This window comes from Gallinula chloropus (genome assembly GCF_964237585.1).
Source record: "Gallinula chloropus genome assembly, chromosome: 13".
NCBI classification, from domain to species: Eukaryota; Metazoa; Chordata; class Aves; order Gruiformes; family Rallidae; genus Gallinula; species Gallinula chloropus.
The window spans coordinates 8,186,246-8,204,549 of record NC_140098.1 but is presented as its reverse complement, the minus strand read 5'-3'; the positions used below and the strand labels follow the sequence as shown (position 1 = coordinate 8,204,549).

Below are 18,304 nucleotides of genomic sequence, written 5' to 3'. Positions count from 1 at the left end.
AGCATTTATCTCTCATAAGCATAATGGTTTTCTTTCAACAATTTTACATTTAGGAAACTATTCTCCCGTCAGTGCATGTATGTAACTCCTATTATCTCTGAAGTGAATTATGCATAAATACCAGAGAGAGAAATACAGACTGACACAGTCTTCACACCCCCACCCCCAAATGAAAAATATAAATGTCAGTCACAATAATTTTCATCTGAGAGCCAGGCAGGAGTTTGAAGTCAATGTCAAGCAGGTTAAGATGAAGATATCTAAAAATGTTTGCTTTTGTAGCAGGTGTTAATGTAATCTCTTGTTTGCAAGCTTGAAGAGTGAGATCCTTGTTAATTGGACCATAGTGAGTTCATACAGCTCCCCCTTAGATTTTTTTTTTTAAAGAAGCCTGAAAGAAAGAAGTCCTTAGGCAAGCTTAGCATTTGTTTCAACTTAATTTGTGATCCAGTAGCTAATAAATTATTTTAAAATATTTTAAATACAAAGGTCATGAAGTACTGAGTTGAGGTTCTGCTTGATTCAAGAAGGGAATTATTCTTCCTTTTGGAAAGATGTAAAGACTTAATTTTCCAGCAACTGATGTATGTGTATTTATGTATATTACTGCACAATGATATATATGACATTACAAGCTTCACTATTAGTGGTATTGGAAAACAACAGTGGTAGAAGATACAGGAGGCTGAGAAAAGTGTGATGCTACTGTTTGCAAATAGTACCTCTTGTTTCCTTGCTGTACGTAGGTTACTATACATATTTGTAGGAAGCCTACGTAAATGTAAAGGTGCATATGGACTCAGTTCTGTACACTTAGGACATTGTAAGTGCAAGGATATGGTAAGAAAATATGTGATTATTCCATTGCAGAGTCATGTCATTGTGTCTCTTTGCTGAGATGCGGACTAAGAACACTCATCTAGTTCAAGCCATCACTTTTTATGGTGGACTCTAGGATAGAGTGAAATATAGAAACCTCTGATAAGGAGCCAAACGTCGTCCCACTCTGGGCATCTCAGTTCACCAGGCACTTGAGTCCCCTCTTCTCCAGGACACGACTGCCTCAAAAAATGGTGGTGTCAATGAATCTGCTTAGTATTCCTCTTTAATGGGGAATACTGAAGGGGGTAGGAGAGACTAGATGCCACCACATCTCCAGCAGTAAATGCTGTGCAAATTGTTGGTGTTAATTTGCACAGTGCAGAATCAGTAACAGTGAAGAGAATGATGAATGGCCTCTCAGGCTTGCTCCTGTGCCCTTTGTATAAAGCCCAAGAGCCTTGAGCCCTTACAAGGCCATAGGAGAGATCCCTGATCAGTCAGGCTGGTTTATTGCTTATAAAACAATGGGTGAAAGAATTCCCCTCCTCTGTGTTACACCAAGTCTAGCCAGGAGGGCAGCAAGGGAAAGAAATTAATACAGCTGTTTCTGTAGCTCAGGCCTGTGTCACAGGGGTTATTAATGTCGTCGTTGTCAATTTAAGATCTGCAGGTGAGGGTTTGTTTGTGCTGTCGGCCACTGAGATCCCAGGGTGAACATAGAGGTGTCTGGGGACTGGGGGGCAGCTTGCCCTCAGATTGTGTCTCCTCAGAGCTTGTGGTCAGACTCATCTCAATGAACTTGTATCTGTCTAAAATTAAGGTGTCTGGTTTAATATAGTCATTGAGGTGCCGTCTGGGGAAAATGAATGATTGATACCAATCTAAGATAAGAGTTTGAGCAGGATAAGCATTTCCAGGGAGAGATTTTTATCTCTCTTTTGAATTTGAAGTGAGCCAAGACAATGAAGTTAGCCTTGACGTGTAATTTTTAGGTAAAAAAACCCCTTGGCTTTGATAATCCAAGACCTCTCAAGCAGCACTTTCTTCTCATACTTTGCAAAACATAAAATTGATAGTTGAGATATCCTAAGCACTTGCTTACAGTTTTATTCTGCTCAAGTGACTGTCAACAAAGGAATCCCTGCTCTGTAGCAAGGACACCTCTTAAGTGTCAGTGTCTGTAATATGATTAAAGAAATCAGTTGTTTCTTTGAAAGCACCTTTTAAGACTTCGATCTGTTAAATTGGCGGTGCCTCCCTCTTCAACCTCTGGGCTCCTCAGCCTGGAGTCAGAGGCCCTGCTCATAATTCATGGAGGTAGGGGGTTTATTTTTTTCAAAGCAGTATGCAGGGAATTTCCAGTGCTACTCCCACACACTGCTTTGAAAAATTACCCTTCTGCACTCCAGCCCTTCATATCCTGTGCACAAACACGGAGGCACATTGGGTCCTGCACAGGGTCCCTGGGGAAGGAGCAGGCAGGAGACATCCCCAGGGGAGGTAAGGGGTAGATGTTTTGTTTGATTTTACACAAGGGCCTGTAGGAGGGCTGTAAGCAGCAGAACAGACTCCTCAGCTCTGGTTAGCGAGGAAGGGATCTGTTTAGAAATGTTTTCAGCCAGGGGCGGGGCTCAAGGTGGAATTTTTAGAGACTAGAGGTCTTTGAAACTGTGCACTGATTGGGGCTCCTTTGAAACATTTCCATGCCCACAGAAAGGGGATCCCCCTTTGAAACATTTGCCCACATTGGGGAGTCCACCTGGGAGTATATCAAAAACTTTCAGTAGTTCTTGCTGCCTCTGTACTTGCTTACCTCCTGTTGCGCTGACCTGGCAATGTTTAAAGCTTCTCCCCCTTATCTCCCCACCTACCACTGCCTCTGATGTGCAGTCTCTGTTAGATGCAGGGGAAGATGGGCGTCCGCAGCCGTGGGCTCTACGGGGGGCACTGAGCAGCTATGGCAGCTGCCAGAAGCATGGAAATCTGTGAGTGCAGCTGCTCCCTGGTGTCTGGTGGAGCTGGGGGACTTCAGCCTCCATCATAGGGCTGGTGCCGTGTCCCCACGGTGTTCAAGCGGTGGCTGCCCTGGGAAAGGGCCCTGACACTCCCCTATCCTGTACTGCCAAGGGAGCCCCTGCTCAGAGCCCTGCACAGGGAACATCAGGATTTGGCTCAGCGATTTCCTGTTGGGTTTTTACAGCTGTCTTGTTACCACAGCCAGGCTGCTGCCCTAAGTAGTATTTTTCAGGGTGCTCAGAATGCCACAGATTTGCTGCTCTCCAAGCGTGCCAGGTGACCCAGTACCAAGTGAAAGTGCATTTGGGTTTATGCTGGGGCTCTCAGCTGTTTGGGCAAGAGATGTGGACATAGCAGTAATTCTCTCTGTCTTGGTTAGATGAGGGATGTTTTCTATTTAATGTTCAAAAAAAGATGAAAAACTGTCCCCACCCTTCTTTCTCCCTTTCTCTCAGAAGGTCTGGCAAACATGCGCAGGGAACTCAGCTGGGGCGTAGTTAGTGCTGGAACAGGGAAAATAATGTTCCTGGTCATGTTCTAGCACTGGGATTGCTGCAGGACATTCCTGCCTCTGGCTCTGGAGGAGCCTAAGTGTTTGTGGGCTCACAAGAGGCTGACTGGCTCCTTGGAGCTCAGCAGAGCCCTTATCCTGTGCTGCTCCTCTCCTTACATGTGCAATTCCCAGCGCTCCCAGTAAAATTCACATATGAATGCTGGTGAGCAGCGAGGGAAGGAAGTGTGGGCAGGCTGGACGTGTTGTGGTATGCGCAATGTGAAGCGTGAGGCCCCTGTTTGTGCTTTGAGAGCCACTGGGGAGAAAAGGGAGTGCTGGAGGGAAAACTTCCAGGAGTCACATTGAGATTGTTCAGTGGTCTGGCTCTTGGACTGCTGTCTGGATAAATACCTCCCTGTTTGATGTGATGGGGACGACTAAATTAAACACCATGTTTGGAGGAATGGGGAAGTTTTCTGAGTACTGCCCTAAGCGGTGGCACATCATACATTGTATGTGGTGTAGGACTCCAAGTATCTGAATTACCTTTCTTGCCTTGGAGATTGTGTTTCAAGTTCTGGAAATGCTTTGCCAGAATTAAACACAAAGAGGAAGGATAACATCCATCCACAGTTAGTTTCTTTCAGATGCATACAAGTATTTTAAATAAAAAATGGCCAAATATAGGTTTCCTATTTTGTTAACATTTAAAAATAACATCGTATTTAGAAGTAACAAAATAAGTCTGTTGCTCGTAAGAGTAACTGCAGTAATAACCACAGAAATAATTTTCTAGAAAGCAGCAGTTTAGAAAGCTTATTTTATGTTCTAAAGAATTTGCAGGTAATACTAAGCTCAATCACTGAGATGAAACCAGCAACACGGTGGATGGGTTGAGATAATATTCAGAATCAAACACAAACCAATATATTCCTATATATCTTTTCTTCTGTTTCAAAACTGAAAAGCAAACAGTTTTATCTTTTGATTTAGGAGTTCATAGTTTTAACAAAATCGCTAATTTATGTGATATATAGATAAAAATTTGGACTCATTTTGGATGGTCTGCCTGTCCCAGTAGATTCTAAGTGCACACTTATGTGACAAGGATGTTGGTAGGTTTTTCAGAACTGACTTTTATACTTATGGAAATACTAGCCTATGGCATGTCTGATGAGGATGTGAAACATTTCTGATACTCAGGCCTGATCTTGTGAAGCACTTTGTTCCTTGCTCTCATTGATCTAGGAGTTGAGGACGGCCAACATTTCTCAGAATCTCTCTTATAATAAAACATCTTTTATATGAAATAAATGTAGTCAATATTGGAAGAAGGGCAGCTTTAATTCCTGTAAAATTCCCATTTTCCTGTGTATTTTGTCTAAGACAGTACGTGATTTCTAATTGATTTAAAGTTTAAGGGTGCTATTTGGTAAATACTTTCCCTTCCATTAAGGTACCATCATGACCTTGTGTCCTGAGACACAACTTTAATTTGTAAGGGAAACTTCAGACCTAAATGCTAGTGTTAGTTAAAGTGTATATGTGGTAGCAATGATGATGACATTGTAAAGCACTATCTGGGTAATAGCTTTCAGGCATTAAGGCAAATAAAAATGTGCCAGATTGTTTTTGAAGCATTAGATGCAAATTATCAACAGGAACATATTTCTGGACTCAACGGCTGAATGTGTGAATTAATTATGGACACATTAGGAACTCAAAAATATTTTTTTAACTTTGATGTTTGTAAAGCATATTCCAAGTAATTGCTCTTTTAATGCAGAAATGAAGGTACAACCTTCATGTATTTACCCAGTGCTTGCTTCAATATCCAATTCTATGTGGAGTTGCTTTAATTAACTATGTACTAGACTTTCATTCTGCAGTGCCTGGCTATTGTGAAAGACTAATTTTAGGGAAAAAATGCTAAGCACACTTACCTTAACAAACAACATACATGGTGTTTCCACACACATGAGAGCCTTAATCCCACCATGTACGAGTGCCATGGGCTGACCAGAGTCCTGCCGGCGCTGCTGCAGCAGACTTTGCCCGAGTGGAGCTCGCTGTGGGCTTGGGCAGAGGGGTTCACTCGTGCCAGTGGGTCCTGGTGGCGTTTTGTCCAGCCCTGATCCCCGGGTTTCTGGGTCTTTTTGTGTTAATTAATTTAGTATTAAGCACTGGTGCACTTATGCAAATAGTTAAATTGAGTATCATGTATAAGAGGCTGGAAATGTTTTGCACATTTTAGCAATGTGGTCCCACTGAAAGCCAAACTGCCACTGCTGACAGAAGTTCCCTTTACTTCAGCATAAACAGCATTGGCCTTGAATGTAATCTGTTACTTAATCGTTTTCTTATTTTGAAACTGGTTTAATAACACCACATTTTTACTGTCCCTTTCTTTCTAAAGCTGGAAAATTCATTATCCAAAATCTTCATAATTTTATCCAGTCACACTGTGCAGATGTGGCCTCCTGCAATTGTTATCTGTGCATATTTGTTCATACAAATTACTGCAGTTCACGAGAATGTATTTTGTTTTGCTTGTTTATCTACCAGGAATGAAATAACATTTCCCTTAATGTATTCATTCACATATTCCTTTTGCATTTTTCATTTCATTTACAACTTGGTAATAGTAGTTCAGTTTTCACTGACATTTTTATAGCTGCTATGACAACATTCCTGTTTTGCATGATACATGCATAATCGGCTGTGATCACAGTTTTACATTGCTTTCATTCTTTCTTAACTGTGTTAAGATTCCATACAGCCTCCAAACTCAATTTTCATATGCAGTTGTGATTACACCTGTTTAAACATTTTCCTGGTAGTTTCATATTTATTCATAAAGGGAGCAGTTGATAAAACACCTTTTCTGCAATCAGTCTGAGTTTTAAGTGTGATGTTCCTTCAAAGTTATCATTAGCAAGCAACTCAATCTATTCCCAGCCTTTCAACATCAGTTAGGTGGCGTGGCAGAAAATGGTATTTTTCAGTAAACTTTGCAGTGGGTAGCAGTGTTTTCTCTGAATGTGTAGCTTGGTCTTCACTTTATTAATGCAATTAGCCTGGAAAACTCTTGTCTTTTTGTATCCAAGAGCCTGCAGAGATGCTTTCTGCCTGTTTCTCAGATATGCGTGGCCATGTATCTCTAAGTTCACAAAGAAATTTCTTAACCCCTCTTTGCTAATCTTGATTCTGGAAAAGAAAGCAAATCCTCACCATATGGAGTTTGGGTTCTCCCTGCAGATGGCAAAATGACTCTACTCCTTCCCAGTGGAGAGGTCAGCACACCTCTGTGTCCTACTTTCAAGAAAAAGCACCAGAATATTTCTTGGGGGTGGAAGAGGAAGCAAACACTCTATCATTTCTAGGTGTAGTCCTAAGACTTCATACAAATAATGTTTTGGGGAAGTTGTTCTCCTCATGTGAATTGTGGGACTAATGTCTGTATCAATTCTGTCCTGAAATCTAGGTGGTGATGATTTCTTTATGGGAGCTTATTGACAGATGTTGATTTTATCTTAGAGATAGATGCTTCCCCCATTTCTTTATCTACCAAATGAATTTATTGGTTTGGAAACGTCAGGTACCAGTACCACCTTTTTGTGAGAGAAAGCTGAAAGATGAGAAGTGAATAAGGAACAAAGAAATTAATGTTTAGTGAAGCTGGAAAAACCCATACTGGGTTAGTTTGGAATTGGCTTAGGCAGAGTTGCAAAATACTCTTTTTACCTCTTTGGGGAAACCTTGACAAGGTTCCAGTCTGTTGCCAGTCATAGGAAAATGGAAAGAAAGCATATAATATTAGTAAACTATAATTAAATTCCTTTTCTACTAATAAAATTCTGGATTTCACTCTTTCTGAAAATCTGGTTCAATATTCAGCACTTCAGAGCACTGAACCTCAAATGTTTATTTTTCTTTTTATTACGGAACAACCCTCTGGGTTTGAATCAGTAAGGGTACTGGCATGCATGTATGGAACCCTAACCAGTTATCAGAGAAAAATGGTTTGTCTGTGTGTTAAAGGTCCAGATTTGTTCCTTATGTTACTTGGTTGACTTCAAAGAGAGACAGTTGGCCCACTGCCTTTAATTAAAGTTCAAACTAAACGGCACCCATAACCTTGGGGAGGATTCAGTCTGGTCTCCTAGAACAAGAGGTTACCAACTGACATGCCCTTCAATATATTGTTTTTGTGTTTTGTCATAGCCTGCCAGCCAGGCAGAGCAAACAGAGCTGTCCCTGAATGCTCTGCCTGTGTGGGACATTGGCACCTTTTTTTTTTTCCATTTGTGAAGGAAACTTTTCTACCCTAAGGTTCCTTACAAGTGGTCCCCATGAAGGAAGCCCATGTAAATGATTTAAATGCTTTTACTTTTCCTAGTGTATAGCAAATTGTTGTTGCCAACTCCTTTTTGTTCGATTTATTAGGAACTTCTGACAGCTTTGGGCCTTTATAAGAATCAGAAGGTTTTTAATTTAATATGTTGACATGGCAGATTCATGGTGTGCCTTTTTAAAAATTAGATTTCTTTAATTCAGAAATAAAAAGCTTACAATTCTTGCAACAGCCAGTAACCACTGTGTGATTGCACAGTAAGCTTGAGGAAGAAGACTTCTGGTTGTCCCTGTCAGACTTCCTTGCAGTAATGTCAAACTTCAAAGAACTGACAGAGCGTAATTTTACAAATGAAAAAACTTTTTTGTGCTACTGCAACTGCACAAATCAAAACAGCACTGTGTATGACTACCATGGTCTTCAGAGCTCCATGGCAGGACAAAACACCTCATTGGTCATGGTGTTTTCCATTGTCCTCCTTTTCACCAAGGTGCTCTGTCCTGCTTCTCCTCTGCTTTGTGCTTTGTGGTCTGTCCTGCTGGCACCAAGGCCAGATGGGGTGAATGAGGTGCTGCCCTCATGGAGAGGAGCTGAGCCTTTTTACCTCCTGCTTCCTGTAGCAAGAGGCCAAAACCAATTTGGTCTAATGTTTCCTTCTTTTGCACTTCCTGAGTTGGTGGAGAAGACGACTACAAAAATTGGCATTGCAGGTGGGAAGTACACAGCACGATTCTGATGTGTATAAATTTGTACTGCAGTCAATCACAGCATACTTGGGATTTAATCCTTCCTCCAGACACATATCATCCATCGTCTGGTGGGCAGTCAGGGACTTTTAAGAATGACCCAATCTTTTGAACATTGTATGTGTAACTGTGAAGAGTTTAGATTTTATGATGACTATACATTGTTCTGTATACACAGGCAAGTTTTTTAGCATGGCTCAGGCTAGGCAGATCCATTGAGTTTAGGTTTTGCTCTAGATAGAGTCTGGGTGTTCTAAAGTATCAACATCAACTAGCACCAGGAGTATGTCCTCTGCTGTTATGTTTTGAACACATCAGCTAACACATTATTGGGGTATGGACAAATATTTCTTAAACCCCATGACTGTGAGTTATATCCAGGAATAAATATTGGCAATGAAAGTTAAATGATGAAACCTCATGCAATGAACTGTAACTGATTCAAGCTGGGCTGGATATAGATAGCTAAAGTTGAAGAAAAGAAAGTATTCCAGTGTCATATTCTCCTTTTTTAAAATGTTCTAGATTAAAAAAAAATCCCTTTTTTCCCCTTTAGCAGGAAAAAGAAAAATTATAGAGAAACTTTTAACCTTTTGATTCAGTATTTATTCTTAAAATCTAAGATTTGGGGGGTAAAAAAACAAAGAAAAACAACCCTCCCTCCTCCTTTAAAATCTTTTAAAACTTAGTAGCTATGCCTACACTTACAGAAGAACATCAATGGAGAAAATTTCCTTGGGAGACTAATTCTGCTGTGCCAGAAACTGAAATCAGCAGTGTCCATGTTAAACCCAAATGATGAACGTTCAAGGAATGGGGGGGGGAGGGCAGGTTAAATTGTGAGGTGTTAGTTGCTTGGTTAGTTTATAATGTATTTGAAAATATAGAGGGAGATTGTTAGGTTTTTTAATTTAAGCCTTTTAAAGTTATATACTCAAGCTTTTTAAGTTATACATCCTTTGACAGAGAAAAATTTTAAAAAACACAATGAAAAATTATCTCTATCTTTTGTGTGTGTGATTACAATGATTCAGTTTAATCTGTAGTCCTTTTAAAATTTTCTTTTGTCTTTTAAAAAGAGGAATCATATTGTACTACTACAGAGTTATACATAAACCCTTAAAATACTTAAGGTATTGAAAAGTGAAATACATTATTAGAGCATTATTAGAGGGAAAGGTAGGTTTTTTTTCATGTTTTCAGTGAAACTTGTAAGGATTCTTTTTTATTGTAAGCGTGTTAGCAGTATTAACATCCACTGCCAGGGCATCTAGTGCCCAGGTACCCACCATACTCTTTGTGGGAGATCTCCAAGGGTGCAGCTATGGGTGCCAGAGAGTCTATGTAGAGTTGATATGAGGAAAACTTGCTCTGTATTTTATGAACCGTTGGTTTGAAACAGAAATGTGCTGTTGCTTGTAAATGCTTCACTGCCAAGCAGCTCAAGATGGTGAAGGTTAGCAGTTCTGAGTTCAGCACAGACGTTTCTTGTAAACTATTAACTGCTGAGTGGTCTGTGCACTAGTAGTCCCTGCAATGTAACCAGCAGTCTGCAAGTTTAGAGAAAGCAGGCATTTGTCATGCAGGCCAGGAGGCCAGATTTTGAGTAACACAAAGGTGGGGGGGTCTGTTACCTCTAGAACTGTTGACTTAATACACATTTATCATTAACACCAGCAAGTATCGGGGGTTGTTTTTTCTTTCGGTAGAAATACTGTCAGGCAGTAAGTGTACAAGGTGTAATTATATCTATCTCATATCTTTATTCTTGTTGAACAGGACTTACTAGGGAAAGAACTCAAGACCCAAAATGCTTATATTGAACAGCCTAGTCAAAGAGTTTTCCCATTTTCCTAAGGCTTAAACCCGGGAAGTGGCTGCCATTTGCAGGCTAGCAATACAGTAAAAGCACATCATTGTACACAACATTTTATTTGGACAGCTGTATAAAAATGGCAACACACTGTGAAATCCATTAACAGCAAAACATGTTAAATTCAGGAAAATGCATCTCATGTGGAACACTGAATAAGAAATTATAGTCTGAATTTTACTAGTTGGTTATCAGAGTCTGTCTTGAATGACGAAAATTGAATTTTTTCCTTGCTTCTGCATATTAATCACAGTGAACGCTGTACATTGGGTTTTGAAACTAGTGTGCACCCATAAATTCCTGCCCCGTGGATTTTTCTGCAAGGTTTTTGCAAATCTAATCTTAATACCCACAAGAAGCCTGAGGGAGCAGGTTTCACGCACTCAAGTAGCTCTTACTTGCATGTAGGGTCCCACTTGTGCTCACTGGCATTACTCAATTTGTGGAAGAGTAAGAGCTCCAACTGGGAGGAGATGGATCCTTCTCCCCTTGTCTCCCTGCCAGTGCCAGTGAGGACATCAGTCTTGATAAGCGAGGGCAGGTCCTTTGGATCGGGTGGGATTTCCACGGGTGGATTTTGCCGTGCATGTAGTGAGACTTTTCAGGGTTAATCAAATAGCATTTAAAAATTCCAAAAACCTCTTGCAAAGTATTTTGCATTTCCATTGTTCATGCTGTTTAACTATGAGATGTTGCTCATTGAGATAGGATGCCATTAAGTATTCCGGTAGAGAAAGAAAAAATGAGTTTACTCTTGCCTGGTGGAAAATGAAACAGCCATGTTAACTTTAGCTCTAATCATGAGATTAAAAGTCTAATGGGGAATAATATAATTTTCAGTCTTCAAAGCCAGCATCAGTGACCTTTGGAGAGTTTTAACTTTAACAGCCTAATGATTTCTCTTCTAGAAGATGCAAAAAGCAGTCTTTTCCTTGACAAGGAAATGAAAAGTGGATAGATCAAGGCAAGTGCAAGTAACTGTGCACCGGAGCGGGCTAAATGACTTTTAGTCATATTTGGTACAACTCATGAGAGGGTGTTTCCAGGCTTTATTGTCCAAGCCACCAGCTGCTCTGAAGGGAAACTGTGAGCCCAAGGAAGAGCCATGGGACTGGGGGACAGTCCTACTCCTCAGCCCAGCTGGTCCTTGGTGGCAGCAGCTCTCGGCAGTGGGGCTGAGTGCGCAGGCTGCTCACTCTGAGCGGCCTTGCTGTCGGTGGGGCTTGTTTCCTGTGTAAGAGCACTGGAATTTCTTGTTTCAGTTCCTGTTTGCTGCGTTTGCGAGCTCAGGCTGTTGCTCTTTTGCCAAGCTGGCAGCGCGCGGGGGTGACTTCCTGCGCAGGGGATGTAAAAGTGATTCTCTGATTCTTCCTCTGCAGCCATTGGGAGATAAAAGCCAGGACATCGGGGACTGCAAAGAGGGAGCCAAATTATATTTATAATATTAAAGTGAGTGCATTTGTGGTTTTGCCATTCTCCAGGGTTTTTCATAAGTAGAAAAACATGAATTAGCATTTTCCATTTCCATATATTGACTGGAAAAATAGCCTGCTCTCAATTAAGACCTATAGCTTTTGGGATGTATGCAACAATTTTATAAAATATTTACAGCAAAATTTGCATTTTACATGGTATTACAGTTTTTCTTGTGTTTAATAGAAAGGACTTAGGCCTAAGAGAGGAAATCCATCCAGCGTACCAAAAGAGAAATAAATCTAAAATTAGATTGTTAGTATTCACAACAAGGAATGTCCAGTGCTGACTGCTGCCTTCAGTAATTATTGAAGGTCACTTTCCCCACCAGCTATTTGTTACAGCCACGGTAAGGACCGTGCTCCCTATGCAGAGCTACCGCTATCCCTTTAAAACTGCCTTTGGAAGCGATTGGAGCTTTGTGCTAGACAGATAAGTAGAACATTTTTTAGCAAATGTAAATGCGCACTGTAAAGAACACAGCTATTTCCTGGATAATTTGCAGTTGTATATTTTATGTTAATTTCACCGAAAATATTGCACCCCTGCCAGGTTTAGTAGAGACTCACTGTGATATGAATAATTTCTAGCGAATCATTTTTTTTTCTTCATTTAAGATTTGGCACCTTTTTAAGATTTTAATAATAGCAACAAGGAGGAAGATTTAGAACAAGTGAAACATTAGAGCCAAAGAAATTCACATTGAGAGCTAATGTAAAATAGCAAGAATAATTACATGGAAAACAGTTTCCACAGATGTTTTTCCTTGTAATGTAATAACTATTTACTAAACTGTTTATTTTAGGCCCTCGGTTTACAATAAAATATTTATACATGCTCTGCTGTAATAAAAAAATATTGACAAAATACTATAGAGATTTTTAAAAGACAATTAGTATTTCCCTGTCTGGAAAGTGAACACAAGAGAAGCAGCGCCAGCCCTTGCCATGCTCACTGACAGGAGATGCAGGGTTATCCCTTTCTGTTTGTCAGCATTCTTCTTGGCTAATGGGGAGGCTCCAGACTTGGGGCAAACCAGAGGTAACTTAGTGAAGATCATGAAAGCTAACACTAAAACTGTGGAAATGTGCTTTTCTCCTTCATTTCAGTATGAAGAATTTTATTCAATTCCTGAAACATCATACAATAAAGCTCTGTCTTGTATAACCCAAACATGCCCACTTTAGGAGCAGGTTCAAGATGCCCGAATCCTGCACCTTGTTCTCCAAAACTTGTGTGGTGTGGTGACTTCTCTGAAGTACTGCCTGTAGCATCTTTAAAGCTATGGCTTTATCCTAACTGATCCACATTTGTCGTACACCTAATTCATAAAGTTACTCACGTGCCTGCAGAGTGTGTATGCTGTGTTACACAGGGGATGGCTGCACCTATGCAGGTAGAGTGGTGTCTTAGGGTACTGAAATAACAACTTAAGCACTATTGAAAGGTCTGCAGATTCTACTTTCCATGCATAATCTTAAAGCATCTATCCTTTTGTTCATGAATATATAGAAGAAACTTTATTTTCAGGTGTCTGTGGCTTTACATTTGAAAATCATGAACACAGGGTAGTATCCTGTAAGGAATTTGAGTTCTGTTACCTGCCAGTTTCATAATGAAGGATTTAATTTTTTTTTCTTCAGAAGATATTCTACATTTTATTTTAGATGTAGACTGCTGGCACACAGCAACTTTAAAAAGAGGCCTCCAGGACAAAAGAGAACATACCTTTAATTTTGTGGCTACAGACCCTGCTGTCTGTTTCCATTTGAGCACTGTCAACATGTTAGAGGAAGCTGAAGTCTAAACTTTGAGTAAAGACTGCATGGCTGGATCTGAACACTCGACATTTGGGAAGTAGGAAGGTTTCAATATCTGAATCCATATTTAGCAGTTCAGGCTGTACTTTCAAGTAGGCAATTCCCTTGAGTTTCCATGCTAGCAAGTTGTGAGCTTTATCATTGCAGAAGATATGGGGTAGCTGCCGTGTGAAATGATTTGAAAAATGCATCTAAAATACATATATGAACCTCTTTTCTTGGTGAAACTCACCTGTATAAAATCCAGCAGTGTGATTGACTTCACAGATTTTTGTCGTGCTGGGTTATAACGTGCACAAAAAGGAGCAGGGCAGAAGAGAAAACGGCAAGCAGGAGAACTAAAACTGAACAAAAGAGGGAGCTAAGAAATCTAAAATGTTCAGTTTTAAGGCAGAATAATCATGGTTACCAGATGCCTTTTGTTGCAAACAGACTTTTTTCCGTGGTTGACTCTTACACAGAGGCCAACGCACGCGAGAGGTTTGTGAGCCTTGCACTGTGCCGTGCACAACCACCATGTCCCTTTCCCATGGTTTGCCCTTGTGGAACCTAGCCACAACGGCTTTTTGATAATTAAAAATTGGCTTTCCCTGTGAAAGTCTGAATAATTTAATATCAAACTTACAATAGGAAAAAAAATAGATGGCGTAATATGTGCAATATTTTCTGTAAATTAAACCAAAGTTGGGTTCTTGGCTTTTAGCCTTTTGCTACCTTCCTGCCTGTGAAATGTTGATACATTGCAGAGTGCTGCCAGGTTATGCAATTATTTCAGTGCAGCTCCTTTTGAGTCATTGGTAGGTTCCAAAGCTAGCATTAAGGAAAACAAAGGAATTTGTGCTTGGAAGTCAGCATTGCTCTGCACACACACTTTTTTTTCTTTTGCCAAGGACTTATGTTATTGTGTAAGCTAATGATTTTGTTTTTAAGTTATATTCTCAGGGGCATGGACATCCAGAATAATCGAGGATGTACTTTTAAAACCGACCCTGTGCAATGTTAGGTCTCTGGTGGAAAAATAGGACTGATTGCTGGTCTTGAGCCTTGTATTAACCCCTTCTCGGAAGAACTGCTGATTTCCTGGTACTGAATATCTATGTAAATTGATACACGTTACCTATGTGTAAATTATTTAAAATGAAAGTAAATTGGCCAGTTCCCTTCCCTTGTGCCTTTTACAAGGCCACTTAGTGTTTATCACAGTAGAAGCCATTATCTCTGTTAGTAATTCTGAAAACGAAGTACATCTGTGGTGGCTCTGCCCTTTGTTGACTGAGCACAGCTCACCTGCTTGGCCCTCCCAGCTCCTGGCCTGCCAGTGGGTGAAGGTTTCCTCTCTACTCCCTGGGAAAGCTCAGCTCTGGTTCTCCGTCTCTGGTCCAAATGAGCTGTCTCTAACCCAAGTGGGAATCCTGCAAGGGTATGTAAAACAGAAATGTGGCATGTGGTGTCTGCTGTGTGGATCTGAAAGGAAAGGAGGGCATGTCTTGCAGTTTTGAACTGGCCATTTTTTTGCCACGGAGAGGAGTTTAGAAATTGCTTCCTTAAAGTGGGCAATGTTACTAGTCCTTCCATGTGGAAAATTAACGTATTGAGTGGTACATAAAGGAGCAGAGTAAGAAAGCACATGTAGAGGAAGGCTGTGGAAGTTCTTTTTCCTGTTTTGAAATCCATGTGGTATGAGTTACAGTGCAAACCTTTTCGAACATGCTCCAAAAAGTTCACCTAGTATCTCTACCACATCATTGCATATAATGAAACAACTGGCAGAGCATTCTGTTTTAATAAAGCATTGGCTGTTGGTGTCCCTTATACTGAATTGGGAAGTGAGTTGAGAGGAACAGATATTGCTGAAGAATCTGTCTCCAATTTTCCCCTGGAACCACACTTCTAGGGTTTTTAAAGGTTTATGTATTTAACAGTGCAAATCTTCATTTTAGCTTTTCATTTGCTGCTCAGGATTTTTATTAATTTTTGCAATGTTCATTTAAGTTGATCCAACCCTTTATGTGATTTCCAGCTTGAAATATTAGTTCAGAGATAAGCTTTGTTATTAAATGCTTAATCTTGAACACTTGTCTTATTTGGTAAGAATTATCTCTGAGAAGTAGGCAAAGAGAAGTTGACTGCTGTGGTTTTAAAGCAGCTGTAACTGGAGTAGCCCCAGTACTAGTTTACAAAGGTTGGCATCCCTTCAGTTTGCCATCGCAGCAGCTGGACTTCATTAAGTGCTGGTGTTAATTACTGGGAGAGCGTTGGTTCAGCATGCATGCAGCAACACTTGGGGTGACACACAAAATAGGAAAAGGGTCACCTTGAAATAGAAGCTTAAAAAAAAAAAAAAAAGAAAAAAGCAGAGCTACCACTAATTTTGTAACTGCATTTAGTTCGAGCTGATGCTGAAACCAGCAAAGTAAGTGCTACTGTGTGATCATAAAGAATGTCTTAATTGCACCTGCCATTGATGAGGCTAAGCAGGAGCGTAGGCGCAGTGCTGGGCTAACTTGCCCCGTAATGAAGGGAGATGTTAATGCTGTATTTTCTATGTGTGTGGTGTGAAAGAGAGAGAGAAAATTCATTCTGTATTCTCCAGAGTTTTCAAGCCATGTACAGTATAGTTTGAGGAGGAATTATTCATAATTTCTTATACTGTAAATAGTATTCTATGGAGAAAATCTGTGAAGGGCTTGTATCTAAGGGGGAATATTTTGGGGATGAATGTCATGGAGAATAACATAAAACATGTGGCAGCATAAAACAAGTATTGCTTGGAAATGTTGTGTCCTAAAGCTGATGACATTCAGACAAAGCGGGCCAAGTCCAGCCCTGGTGTAAGCAGCTAGTGGTGTGCCCAAGCCAGCTTTCCACCACCTGCTTAGGCAAAAGCTTATCTTTATCCTTGTCTTTCACCAGCAGTTGTCTGGATGCGGGAGCCAGGGGCCCGGACTGGAAGGGGTGTGTGAGGATGTTGGAGGAGAATTAGGTTATTACATTTCCTCCTTAATTCTTCATCAGGGCTGCCGCCTGTATTTTCTACAGAAAAATCAATGCATTCTGATTCTGTAATTTCCCATGGTGCCTCGCCGGGCGCGCAGTGTGCCGTGGGAGGTGACATATCCGGTCATGGCAGCTTGAACTCTTTTTTCCAGTGAAAGAATTCATTGGAATTTCACAACCTTTGCATGCTTTTGTGAAAACACTCATTTGTGTTTGCGCCAACCCGCTAATGGCGGATGCCGGAGCTTGCGAATCCCACCTACATTCGGTGCTCGTTATGGCACGGAATGTGCCGTTAATAATGCATCTGTGAAACTCAGCTGCGAGGGAGCCAAGTAATTATCCCACCGTAGCGTTCCCTGCTTCAGTGTCATCACAACTGGGGCTTCATTAAAAGTCCTAACAGTAGAGATGTTGTGTGGTGCAGCCTGTATATATATTTTTTCATTTAAATTATCAGCAATGCCACGGCTCAGAGGTAATTTGACTTTTTGAAACCGTGGAGCCCCTGTGAATTTCCTTCCTCCTCTCCCTCTCGCTGCCGCACCAGCTGATCAGCCCCAGAAGAACAAAAGGTTTATCTGAAGCTATGAAGCATATATTCACCAGCTTCTGGCGTCTAGATAAAAAAAAATAAAAATCAAAGTACTCCATTGAACATGTTAATACTGAGCAAAATGCACACAGCCAGACACTAAACCTTTACAGGGATTTAGGCATTTGAAAAGTGATACTCTGATCAGGTCTTGAGTTAGTTTCCTTAGCATAAAGTAAAGCAGAATCATAAAATAATATAGGTTTTTAAATAAATAGAGAGCTTAACATTTCCCCCTCTTTTGTTTTATTTCTTTGTCTGGTTTCTGTCAGTCAGGCAGTAACAAAATCTTGGGCAAAGGTATGCTATAATGGAAGTATTTTCCCTTTTTAATATCATGTCCTTCCAACAGAAAATATAGTACAAACCTCTGGTATAAAAAATAAACGGGCATGAAGAACAAAAGCATCTGTGGCTCCTCACAGGTCTCTGAGGGAGTTTGGGATGCTTCTCAAAATTACTGATCTGGTAACTTACTCCTCCTCCTTGTTTGGTGTTTTTGTTTGTTGGTTTGGTTTTTACTGCCCCTGGCATCCCATTTTACTGTCCTGCTTTTGGAGGTGTTGGGGTGTAATGATTGCCCTGCCAGCAGCAAGCAGGGTGCATTGCAGCGGTCAGGGCAATTGCAGTGTTTTTCTGGGCTTCTCCCCACCAGCCTGATGATGTTGGGTGATCTGTGGTTCTGTGGACCTCCGGGCCGTGGGCAGAACTGGACCCCACGCAGGAGTGCTGCAAGGAGGGGTGGGAGCTCCCATCGCACTGGGTCGCTTGCATGTGTCAGGGGAGACAGGGCCATGGGGCTGTGCATGCAGCCATCCTCATGGACGTTGCCTAGACCTGTAGGTCAGTGCTGGAGGTACTGCTTGGTAGTGGGGACTTTTCAACAAAGCCTTTCTAGTGTAACTCCACACTTGGCTGGCAGTTATCCCCTGGTAAGCTCAGGCTCTCCTGCCTGCTTTATTGATACAGGAGGTCTTTAATGGTAGGGGAGCTGTGCACTCCCCCTTGGGGGATCTAAGCTCTTGCAAAGCTCCTGCTGTTTGCACCAACTTTTCTGTAAGGGTCAGCTGTTTCCTGGAAACCAAGAAGCCCCAGGTCTCAGCTGTGTCAAAAGA

The 18,304-nt window shown here is 41.0% G+C and overlaps 1 protein-coding gene across 1 annotated transcript in view; it reads left to right on the top strand.

Annotated features, from left to right (window-relative positions):
- The window catches only part of ZNF423 (zinc finger protein 423), a gene marked incomplete at its 5' end in the record, with an annotated part of 231,527 nt that overhangs the window by 143,475 nt on the left and 69,748 nt on the right, over nucleotides 1-18,304 (top strand). The window lies entirely within an intron of this gene.